The sequence below is a fragment of the Podarcis pityusensis genome, assembly GCF_964106645.2.
Source record: "Podarcis pityusensis genome assembly, chromosome: 7".
NCBI lineage: Eukaryota > Metazoa > Chordata > Lepidosauria > Squamata > Lacertidae > Podarcis > Podarcis pityusensis.
In genome coordinates, this window is record NC_138031.1 from 22071755 (window position 1) to 22084666 (window position 12912).

At 42.1% G+C, this 12912-nt stretch overlaps 1 long non-coding RNA gene across 2 annotated transcripts; it reads left to right on the forward strand.

The window, feature by feature from the left end:
* Nucleotides 1-558: 558 nt before the first annotated feature.
* LOC308480977 lies at nucleotides 559-12820 on the forward strand. Of its 2 annotated transcripts, none has more exons than XR_013988378.1 (2): nucleotides 559-743; nucleotides 11656-12820. It is a non-coding gene; the product is annotated as an uncharacterized lncRNA (long non-coding RNA). The 2 variants fall into 2 exon arrangements; XR_013988379.1 differs by lacking the exon at nucleotides 559-743 and adding an exon at nucleotides 6944-9200.
* The last annotated feature ends 92 nt before the right edge of the window (nucleotides 12821-12912 follow it).

Below are 12912 nucleotides of genomic sequence, written 5' to 3' on the forward strand. Positions count from 1 at the left end.
TGTCTTCTGTCATGGAAGACTCCTGACTTAATCACATGCTACCTAGTTATTAAATTAAACTGTAACAATGGGTCATGCACTTTGGTGGGGAGAGTTTCTGCAGAGCTAAGACCTACCAGTTCACACCAGCCACAGCAAAATATGTGGATGTGTCTTTCTTCTTTCTTTTTTGTTCCCTCCCATTAACTCCAATATTAGGGGACTAAGGAAGTCTAGGGTCCTGCAGATTCTTGGCTGCCTCAGCCCCATCACTCTGTTTTTAGGCCCATTTCCTGTAGAACATCACCAGTGGGGCAGCCATGGTGGTAGAAAGCTGCACCATCAACTAGGGAAGATCTTAGGCATATGACTTCTTTCTTCATAGGTTGATCTCCCTTTCGGCCTATAGAGTGGGAGGTCTACATTATCCTAGGGTCCCTGTTGACACCTATCCCCAAGCCACAAGTAGTTGCACTCTTAGGTGTTGTTTTACAAAATAAAGGAGGGTGACCAAGATGATAAAGGGTCTTGAAACCAAGCCTTATGAGGAACGGTTGAGGGAAATTGGTATGTTTAGCCTCGTAAAGAAGAGACTGAGAGGAGATATAATAACCATATTCAAATACCTAAAGGTCTGTCACATGGAGGATGGCGCAAGCTTGTTTTATCCTGCTCTAGATGCTAGGACCCGATTCCTGCTAAACATCAGGAAGACCTTTCTGACAGAAAGAACTGTTCAGCCATGGAATGGACTTCCTTGAAAGGTAATGGACTGCCCTTCATTGGAAGTTTTTAAGCAGAAGGTGGATGGCCATCTGTCGTGTATGATTGAGTTGAGATTCCTGCATTGCAGGGCATTGGACTAGATGACCCTCAGGGTCGCTTCCAACTCTACAGTTCTATGATTCAATTGTTCTATGATTATCATCTGATATGATATAGCTCCATAAAATAAGACTTTACATATAGCAAAGACCCAGAGAAACAAGGTTGGCATCTTCATCACACACCAATCAACATTAACCCTGCCTTCAAGAACTTCCTCGCCTTGTGAGCTGCTTCCTTAAGTATGTCCATCTTGATAAAATGCAGCAGTGGTTGTACCAGTGAGCACTGTCTAATTAAGGCAATCCATACTAATTGTAGTTATGTGTATCCAGTCGCCTAATTTAGGACGTTCCTGACACCGCACAGCTACAGAATGGAAAAACATAGTAATGTAAGATACACTACTAGGAGAAAAATCTGAGGGAACATATTTTTAAATGCAAGGTCTGAGTGCTGATTGACATGCTTTGTATGATAGTAAAATCTGGCAGGTGCATTAACTTGCATTCCTCTGATCTGTACACATCCGCACTTGTCTTCTTAGGGTACTTGGTAATAAGCTTCTTTAAAGATCCCTGAGTAAGCACTGAAGATAATATCTGGAGTATGTAGCACTCAGTCCTTTTAGAATGGCTTTTTCCTGCTCCTTTCGTTTTCTTAAGAAAATGTCAGTTTAATCATATCTTAATGCTTTGATAATGCGTTTCTTTACATAGCTGTAGAACACTCACTTCAGTGTTTTAAAAGAATTAATGTAGATGTTAAAAAATGCTGGCTAAATGAGATTTCTTTCCAACAGGCTAATAAAACTGGAGCACAAGCCTTTGCCAACTCAAAAAACATTGACACAGTGACACAAATATGGGATGCGCTTGTTGGCTTTGTGTGCAGCCATGTGTGGTAGCCTCACATAATCCATGCATTGGTCATCGTTTTATCGAACGGTGCAGATCAGTACATAAGTTTGCATCCGTTGGACCAAACGCTAATCTGCTGGGTTAGCAAGCAAGTATCTAGCCTGGGGCATCCTATTATGAGATCTATAGCACTACACTTGATCCAGAACATTATGCTAGCACAGCAGCAGATGCAATGGTGGTGGCCATCATTCTGATGCATTGCATAACAGCACCATGGGAAGTTGCAAATATTAACTCCATGAGTGCCTATATGACACCACTTCCCCCTCCTCATACTGGTACCATTACCTCTTCATTTTCTCCCTTCCCTCCCTTTGTTGTCTCACATCTGTCAAAACACACTGCAGGCATTCCTGGCTCACAGCCTGGGTGCAGTGCCCCAGTAGAACCCTCAGCCGATGCTGTCGGCATCCGGGGGTCAAAAGGCCAGCTGGCTAGGCCCCAGCAGGATCGTATCCCTCTCAGCCTTCATGTTGCGGAGATTCATCAACCTCTGGCTCCGACTTAAATCAGTGACTCAAGCTAGCTGACTTGAGCACATTGTATGTAGCAGAGTAAACTGCACAACAGAAGAGGCTTGAGGCTGTGGATTTATACTAAAACTACGGATTTATTTTTCATAAATCAGAACAAAGAAGCATGTCGTCTCTCCTTGCAATCTTCTCGGAGAGAGTCGAAAACAAAAGCAATACACAGAGTAGAAGTTCTGTTCACAGGACCCAGCAGTCTGTGCTGGAATGTAAACAGACATGTGACACACAACGATGCCATGTCTGCAACAAAAGGTGGAATGGAAATTTCCAACATCTGTATAGGACATTTCACATTAACCCTCACATCCTTAAACAGTTGCAACAACCATTCACAATCCAAAAGTGATATGACAGTGCACTGAGTTCAGCTTCACAAGAACTTAGGCTCACTGTTGTTTGCTTCTTGTACAACCAGTCAAATAGACACTGGTTGTACATGTAGCACACCCTGGAAGTGTTTGTGCCATCTGTGGTGTCACTTCCAAAACTTGCATTGGCCTAAGCTGTCTTTTAACCTGTCCTTTAATATGATGACTGTTGGACAACTTGGTCCGAGAGCCACCATTGTATTTTCCCACAATGCCCCTAATATTATTGCATCATTCAGGGGCATTGCGGGAAATTTTAATGGCAGATGCATCAGAGTGCTGTTATTGCCCACCAATGCTTATGACAGGTAAGACGACAGTGCCAGGAGGGCTTGATGGTGCAAGACTGGGTCTCCCCGAGAGCTGTTGGCAAAGCACCCCCTACCCACAATGTAGAGCCAGTCCTCATAAATGGTAAACTACTCAGGACAGAACTCAAGAAAGGGATCAGAAATGGATCCAGAAGTGGATCAGAAAGGGAGCAAAATCCTATCTGTCAAGTGCTGTATGCTGATGCACAATAGAACTGGTGGCATCCTAGATGCATTTTCATTTATTCGCTGCTGTCTGTACTGCATGATAAGACTGTAAACTGCAAGTAGCCTATCCAAACCCCTTGCTGGGGCACAGTATTATTGTACTTAGCAAGTATAGCTATGGCATAAGACATTGGAAGTTTGCACCCCTTAAAGAATTTGGGTGTGTGTGTCAGATTTCAGAAAAGATTAATTATTAAATGACAACAGTGAGATTCCAGTTTGGAAAGAAAGCCTTTGTGCTCTCCAAACCAAGAATATATATATATTATACTGAAATGAACCGCACTAGGTAGGTGGACATTTTGAGGAACACATTCCTTAAATTGTCTCTTAATCACAAATCATGGGAAGCTGCAATCAAGGAAAAAATATTGATCACCCAAATGCATTGTGCGAAAAAGCATTGGTATATAAAAGAACACACAGTTTATAACACACTGTTTATAATTTACATTGGTATATAAGAGAACATCAACCCATCTAAAAGTTAGAATTTAATTCTGGCCACCTTTTTGAGTAATTACATTTTCAGCAAAAGGTAGATCTCACACACATGGTGTATAGTCTGTTGAGAATCATTCTAATCCATGTACTTTTCACATTTCACTTACTAATTGAGGAACAAATAGAGCCATTTAAATGCAGTGAAAGTCAGCTAAAAGTATTGCTTGTATGAGATGCCAGTCTATTTATTTTTTGTCATACAGACCCCTCTGTCATAATGTACTTCCTTACCCTTTGTTCGTGGCATATTTTAGCACAAAATAAATTCAGATGACTAAATACATCCCCCACCATTCAGTGTCATTTTAAGTCCCTGTGCAGATTGTTCCTACTGAACATTCCCCCCCCCCAACGTAACTTTGAGATCAAACCCATGGCCCTGAGATTAAGAGTTCCGTGTTCTATTGACTGAGCTATCCCAGTTTGATCAGAATATTATTGAAGTGTTTCACCAGCGCACTTCATAATGTGTTCAGACATTCTGCTTTAATTTTGACAGATGAGAGTGTTTCAGAAATCCAGTAATGTTTCAGGTTTGGTTTTACACAGCTACGCCAGACCCTGTTGCGCCTTTCTGGGGCCATGATAGGCCTTGCGGTCTCCCTCTGGTTGTGTGACGTCACACGGGCATGTCACATTTGTGACGTTACGCACGCTGGGCCCCCTAAAGTTGGGTGGAACCCGTCACCTGTGGCAGCCATGACTCCTCTGTTCACTGCTATGGATACAGCTTTAAAAGGACAAGCAGTGAGCGATACAGGCACCTGTCTTTCACAGTTGATGTAGCCTGCCTGTATTTTTTTTATTTATTTTTTTTATTATTTTTTGCATTGGGTCATCTGTACCTACATCTTGGCTGCCCTGGATTTGGGTGAATTGTGCCCACAGGATTGGAGTGAACAAGGTAATCCAATTTAGAAGGGATGGCTTCGTCGTTAAAGAAAGGTTCTCTACCCCCTTGGCTGTCATCACAATGGAAAGTTTAAAAATGAAGTGCCAAACAAGCAGGCATTAAACCACACACGCAAAAATCACAATGTTTCCTTTTGCCAATTTAATCAGCCCGATCAGATTCAAAATATCACTTGCTTTATTGGAGGGGATGGTTATACTGAGATAGCAAACTGAAAACATAAATTATAGATACACTTTCTCTCCCCCCCCCAGCGCCTGATTGCTCATTTCCACTTAGATGCAAGACTTGCTACCTCAAAGCCCGTGATTATTGCAAATTGCTGCAGTGTCACAATCGCAGCCTCATTTAGTTTCTTCTCTTTAAAAAAAATTGTTGAGCTTTTGAACTACTAATATTAACTCGTATTTTCTTGTCTCCTTGCAACAATTATTCAATCAGGTTTTCTATTGTGAAGGATGGAAGATAAATTCCTCCATAGCCTGAACAACTATAGTGTCATGCATGAACAGCTCAATCTTTGCCTGCCTCTCTCTCTCTCTCTCTCTCTCTCTCTCTCTCTCTCTTTTACTACAAATAAAATTGTGTGTTCTTAAATAATCACCAGATAAAGGTTTCTTCTAGCAATGTTGCCTGATGATGAAACAAATGGCTTTATGGGAAAATTAATAGTGTGAGCTTGTCCCTCTGTCTCTTTTCCTTTTGTTCTGCATCACATTTTAATAAGATGCACTTATTGGTTAAAATCGAGGACCTCAAGTTGTGTTTCCGGTTCTCATCCTTTTTCTGCATTGCATGGGAGGACAGATGATAGAAAGAGATCTACAAAATCTCAGGGCATGAGTGCTGTAGCTTTCCTACATCTTTCCAAGTAACTGGTATTTAGAGACATGCTGCCTCTGATAATGGAGCTTAGTACATAGCCATCTTGAGCCCAATCTTATATGAATATGTATATAGGATTGCAGCCTATCCCGTACATAATTACCTGGGGATTAAGCCCCCTTGAATTCAATGGATCTCACTTTGGAGTAAATATGTGCAGGATTGCAGGGTTCGGTTTTGAATGACGGATGTCACAAAGGCATTCACAAACAGCACATTCAGGGAAAGAAGAGTCAAATGGAGTCCCCAGTGAACACCCCCCTCCCCCAATAATGTACGTAGATTAAAGACAAATCTTTGTCCTAAATATCTCTGGAACGAAAAAGTATGGGGGGGGGGGAAATCTCTGGACACCTGAGTAATGTCAAAATAAGCTGGGATCTTCACTTGGAGGGTGGGAGTTAGAATGGCACTTTTTGAATGTGGAGTGCATTCAGTCTTTGCAGCATAATTCAAATTGGACATGTAATTCAGGTCCTGGAATTAACCCACTCAACCAAAGCTTGAAAAGATTTAGATTTACCCAGTCTACCTCTAATACAATAATGTCTTACAGTCACACAACCATCCTGGTTTGTGGTGATATAGCCAAACACACTGTAATCTGTCATTCTAAAACTTACTGTGGATAATTGTTAAAAAAAGGAGTTCTGTAACAATCCTTGTGGGGTTTGTCTGGCTGAAATATACAAAACCCCACACTTTTAAATAAAGACATTAGTAGTAGTAGTAGTAGTAGTAGTAGAAGTATTTTAAAAAACAGCTCTTTTAAGCACTTTGAAAATTACTCTCCTGAAATGATCTTTTCCCCTCATCTTTAGACTGTCAAGAAGTACAGTATGTTTGCAACAAAATCCTAGTATTTTATTATTTTGGCTAGGATGGAAAGGGGTGAATATGCACAGTATTCTAATTATTCATAGTTAACCTCGGAATGCTTGAGCCGCCATTTAGTTGTCTGGGATTGTTTCAAAGGGGATTTGGCTCTAACCATAGGAGTAGGAATATATTTCCGGAAACCATAATGGTGTTTCCTTATTGTTAGCGACACTGCTGATTAAGGGGATTGTTATGAACACTGGATGGAATTTGGGCCAATGTGACATGGTCTAATTCAGCAGCCATGCAAAGCAACCTCAAAATGCAAAATGGGCTTTATTTAAATTGGGATGGGAGAACCTGTGGCTCCTAATTAGGCCTACAAGCCTTCCCCATTTGGCCCATAAGGCCATTTCAAGTCACACCCAGCCACATATATGACTTCAGGTTTGTGGCAACTAAAAACCTGGCTCAGCTGAAAGGTGTTAGTAGGAACCATGAATCACGTGATTCCTGATGCCTGCAAAGTACTTTCAGAAAACAGCAAATTGAAAGGGGTTTCTGAAGTTAGCAAAAAGGTAATCTGGTGTCATTTTGAGGCCAGGTGATTGGCAGGTGGGCAGCTCAAAACTTTACCTGCAAACGGTGGGGGAGGTCTAGTTTCCTACCCCTGATTTAATACACTATTTTCCTCCTTTATTCAGTGCAAAATAAATATAAACACGACCTGAGGAAGGGGGAAAATCCTAAGAACAGGTGAAATGCACGGAAGCCTTAAAATCAGGGTAGTACACATAGGATGATATGTAAAAACTGGGACCCAGACATGCAGGTGTTAAGGTGTTAAGCAATGGTTTTTCTTTGTGACAAAATATATCGCTATGAGGAGCCTGTAAGGAAATTAGTCTAAATCATTAATAACCATTACATTCTTGCAAATCTGCTATAAAACACCCAAAATAAATACACTCTATCTTATAAATAAAAATGCTTTAACATTAAGGCAGGAGATACAATACCCTTTTCTTAAAAAAATTTAAAAAAACCTATGCAAAACATTATAATCTTACCTTTATATGGCTTTCTGCTTTCTCTCTTTTAAAACATTTATTAAGCAGAAAGACCTCAGTGACATGTAAATTTCATTTTCTATGCCTGGCAGATTAAAATACATCAGCTTCAGACATCATTCAGCAAAGAAATAATTTGAATAGTTCATTTTATTAGAAAAAAGATTTATGTCAGCATTTGACTGTGACATGAGAGGAACTAGGGGCACCCGTACAATGTTAAAAACAGATTTTCCATAAAAAGTAGCTGCACTAAAAAAAATAATGTGATTCATCATTGAACAGGTTAACTGCTAATGTTGTGAACAACACCTCGGTTATTCTCAGTTCACTCTCAGTACCTGCCACAATTGATTTACTCAGGGCTTCATATTCCTATTTCTTTATGTCCTTGGTCACCTACAACAGGTATGTACAAGGGACAGTGCAACCCATGAGGCAGCCTGGTCACAAGCCAAGAAGAGCCTCTTGGATCAAGCAACTCACTGGGGGAGTGGCAATTTTCTATCATTCATTCATTTGTGATTAGTACATAGTGTTATCATGCTGTAACACTCTTTCACCTAAGTGGTACTCTTATTTTAAAAAATACAGGGTGGGGGAGCATTTTACTACTAATAAAATATTGTTTGACAACAACAACCAACCACCAGAGGGATAAAATAGTGCTCTTTGCAAAAGCTGTTTAGAACTCTGTGCTGAAAGGTTCATCACACTTTTTAAAATACAGGAGCAGTTTACTCAGCAGGCCAGAGTGTCTCAATTGTAGCATCCCTGCTGTGTCTGGCATACCCAAACCTTTTAACAGTCCCCAAAGACACGCCAACAACACCGACAGTAACACATATCCATTTGGGTGACGTATCTAAATCATCTTTCCCCGATCCCTAACTTACGCCATGACAACCATGCATATCAAATCAGCCTGCATCTTCCTACATTCATATAACCTTTCAATGTGAATGGTTATCAGCTTGTGGTAACATGCAGGCAGGCTTTTTGGGTGGGGGTGCCTGTATTGTGGAATGCCCTCCTTGCTAAAATACAAGAGCCCCATCGGTACTGGCACTCTGTTGGTTCTTGATGGTACACCTATTTAGGCAAGCTTTCCTCTGAACTTGCTCTTTTAACTGTTTTAATTACTACGGTTTTTAACAAGATTGCTTTTTCTGTATCTTATAAATAGTAATAGTAGGAGTAGTAGGGACAAGATATTGCCCATAGATTATAATTTTTCTAGAAAACCATCCTCAGACTTTAAATGCCTTTTAAAAAAATACAAATAAACAGGTTCAGCTGGGATAGCTCAGTTGCCAGAACACGAGACTCTTAATCTCAGGATCATAGTTTTGAGCCCCATGTTGGGCAAGAGATTCCTGCATTGCAGGGGCTAGACTAGAGCAGTGTTTCCCAACCAGAGACCCTGGGGCACCCCAGGATATTCAAAGGCGGCCACAGTTGAAAAATGTGCAAATGGGGAGCCATAGCATGAGACCATAGCTGTCAACTTTTCCCTTTTCTTGCGAGGAATCCTATTTGGAATAAGGGAATTTCCCTTTAAAAAAGTGGAACGTTGACAGCTATGCATGGGACTAGGGGGCCACAGAGGGAAGTGAGAAGTGAAAGGGGGGAAATCATCATTTTTTTATTTAAATCCTGATTGGATGGCTATCCACTCGGCCAATCACAAGTGGGCAAGGGGGCAGCCCACCAGGGCCTAGCGCTCCTTTTTGCCCAGTGCATTTTCTTGGAGCAGTCCTGGTTTGTTTCTGGCGGGAGACAGTAAACGCTGATGTTCCTGTTTTGACCAGTAGAGCCCGTGATCCAGGACCCCCAGGTCAGGTAAGTGCGGTGGTGGCATGGCAGTGGGTAGGGCTGGGAGAGCCAGAGCTGCTTGTTGCTGCCACCAGTGCTGGGCCTGGTGGAACCCTGAGCCTGACTCTGCAAGGCGCAGGGTGCAATCCACTCCAGCGCCTAGTGGATCAGGGCCTTCGGATGTTGCCAAGGGGTGCAGAGCCTGTCAGCAGCATCGGCCTGGCTCTGCAAAGCGGGATGAAACCCACCCCATTGCGTGGCCAAGTGGGGTCATCTGGTGCTGCTTTCATCTAAGGGTCTACTCAGAAGAAAGGGGCGCGGGTGGTGCTGTGGGTTAAACCACAGAGCCTAGGACTTGCCGATCAGAAGGTCGGCGGTTCGAATCCCTGCCACGGGGTGAGCTCCCGTTGCTCGGTCCCTGTTTCTGCCAACCTAGCAGTTTGAAAGCACGTCAAAGTGCAAGTAGATAAATAGGTACCGCTCTGGTGGGAAGGTAAACGGTGTTTCCGTGCGCTGCCCTGGTTCGCCAGAAGCGGCTTAGTCATGCTGGCCACATGACCTGGAAGCTGTACGCCGGCTCTCTCGGCCAATAAAGCGAGATGAGTGCCGCAACCCCAGAGTTGGTCAAGACTGGACATAATGGTCAGGGGTCCCTGTACCTTTACCTTACTCAGAAGAAAGCCGCACTGAGTTCAGTGGGCTTTACTCCCAGGTAAGGGTGTGTGGGACTATAGTGTTTTATCGAGGCAGCCAGGGCTCCTCCAGATGACAAGCTCTTTTTGCACCATGGCAGTGAAGACCACTTGCTTTTTAAAATTCTCCCATATATACAGAACTCCCTTGTGCACCTTTTGGACTGTATCTGTAGGTTTCCCCCTCTGTGTCAAATAACTGGGGTCAAATTAGTGTTGTTTACTTTTAATAATACATGGACGTTTGATCTCCCTCGAAAGGTTCTGGACACTCCTTCCTTGGAAGTTTCTAAGCAGAGGTTGGGTGGCCATCTGCCATGGATGTTTTAGCTGAGTTTCCAACATTGCAGGGGTTGGTCTAGATGACCAATGGGATCCCTCCCAGCTCTATGATTCTGTGTTTTTCTGCTTCAACAATATTTCATTATGTTCCTATCATTTTATGTAATTGTGTTCTGTATAAATTATAAAAAATATAAATAAAACATTTTCTATTTACAAACAAAACATAACGGGGGGCATGGGCATAGTCAGGATATTTGTTAGGGGGGCAGGCTTTTGTTAGGGGGTGCAAAACCTCAGATTTGTATTGATTTTTGCTTATTTGGGGGGCAGCTGCTCCCCTTGGCTATGCCCATGGGGGGCCACAGGAGAGAAACGAGGTCGAAAGGGGCCCACGGTCAGAAAAAGTTTGGGAAACACTGGACTAGAGGACCCTTGTGGTCCCTTCCAACTCTGTGAATCTGTAACACAAAAACCTGCAAGAAGATTTCAACATGAGAACTCTCCCTCCTCTTTCGTGTTCTAATGCAATGTCCATATTTGTCTGAAACCAGCTCCTTGAATTCAAAAGCTGGATACCAACTAAGGGCTTATCCACACTTATCTTTCATCTGCTCTTTCTAGGCATGATCCACAATTTAAAGCTCTGTGTCTTGCTCTCTCTCTCTCCAGAGCTTTCCCTACGAAAACCAACTCTTTAAAGCTCAGTTGGAGGAAACACCAATTCACGGAAAACCTGAATTGATACTTGCTCTGATTCAGCTTTAAAGAACAGGTTTATGCATGGAAAACTCAAGACAAAAAAACAACGCTTGGACACAGATTGTGGACCTCTGCCTGGGCAAAGGGTAAGTGTGAATAAGCCCTTTGATATTCTTGGTAGCTGCTTCTTAGGCACAGACTACTCTCTGAAGAACTAGGCAAACCCAAAATGTACGCATCTCCTCAAAACAATAAATACGCCTTTTATATCTGTGCTGAATTTCAATAGCTGGGGCTATGCTCATATGTAGGAAGAGTTTAGGAATTTGGCTTTGGTAGCCCTCCTGAACTTTGGGAATAGGCTCAACTAGACAACAATCCAGTAGCGATGGCCCCAGGCACAGTTCAGATTCCACTGATGGACTCACCCCAGTTAAACAAAAGATTGGATCCACTAGCCTAGGTCTTATGCACAAAACCTCCACAGCCTAGGGAACATGCAGTGGTATTTGCCTTGCCCTCTTGATTAAGTACCATTCATTTATTAAAGGCTGTAAAGTCAGAGAGCCTAAAAGAAAGAAGAAATCTTGGGGAGATCTGAGGGTAAAATGGCATATTTTTATAAGTAGAAAGATTATTTGACTTTAGAGCTGTAATAATGATAATTTCTGTGACCAAAAGTGCCCCCTTATGATTAATCAATTATGCAAACCATCACCATTTCAAAGCTAGTAAAGACTTATTTAATGACATTTTTCATGCATCTCGTGTCTTTAATATATTATTATCCCCCTTTATCCTGACAGAGTTGTCCGCCGCAGAGCACCCGGCTCCCTTCTGCAGCTGGTGGAATCATTCGCTCACATTGGGAAACAATTGTTTATTTAGAATAGATTTTTCAAAACTGATTGCTTTAGAAAAGCAGCTGACTGTCGCTGGGCAGTTGGATTCTTCCTCTCCAGCCTGGCATACATTTCCAGAGAAATGCCTTACAAGACGGTGGTTTCTGTATGAACAGTTGCCTAGGCTTGATGTAAGAAAATCAGCTTCCTTTTCTTTTTCTTCACCTGCTTTACTGCCCCAGGAATGATCTCAACTCAGCTTGGAGTTGAGTATATACATAGGAAAAGAAGTCATTTCATCCTTTCTCATTTCACTTCTGGGCATCTTTTGGGCAGAGGACAGAAACAATCTCAAGCCAAAGATATTCTCTTCTGAGCTGCATTGTGCACTTTGCAAATTGAGCAAAAAAGAGGGTCAGGTTCGTTTTTAGGGAGACGTTAAGGGCAGGCTGCTGTCCTGGCCAACGCTGCATCGCATGTGAGACAGAAGAACGTTTTAGAGAACAAAGCCTATTTCACTTTAAAAAATGAAAGAATTGGCAACGGTTCCCTTTTGCTAAAAATAATGACATGGAATTTTGGTGATTTTCATGTCCAGGCACTTCACAGGTAATAGAAGGGAGCTGCACTCAAGACAGAAAGCTGGCAGGAAGAGGTGCCATAACTCCTTTGTACACCTCTCCTTATTTTCACAGAAAACCTTCCTCGCTTTCGCTTTCGTCCAACAGTGCTGAACAAAACAAGTTCCAGACAAAAAAAAGGTCTATACACTAGTCAAGAACTAGCTTGGAGGGACCTCTGTTTAAACTATAGATTGTCAGTTGTGAGTACAGATCATAGTGAGCTTTTTTAAAATTCTGATTCCTCTGGTTCAGTTTGTCAATAAGGACCTCATATTTTATACAGAGGGGTATATTAAAAAGCAACTGAGAACAAGCCTATGCTTACATCGGAGTAAATCCCATTGAACTCATGCATACGGTTTAACTTTTAGCCACACTTAGCTTCTACTATGCCAAGTTGTGCAGGAAAGTCCTTCCCAGTCTTGCCTTCACATGCCAAGAACAACAGACACCAACTTTGTATTTGTTGTTAACCGTTTATTAAAATTTTCCCAAATTCTTTTGGATTATAGTTTCTCTTTCAGTTTCTTCTCCTTGGTTTTCCTCTCACTCCCACAGGGCACTTAAGAGCTCACTACAATTATAATTCAGTCAACAT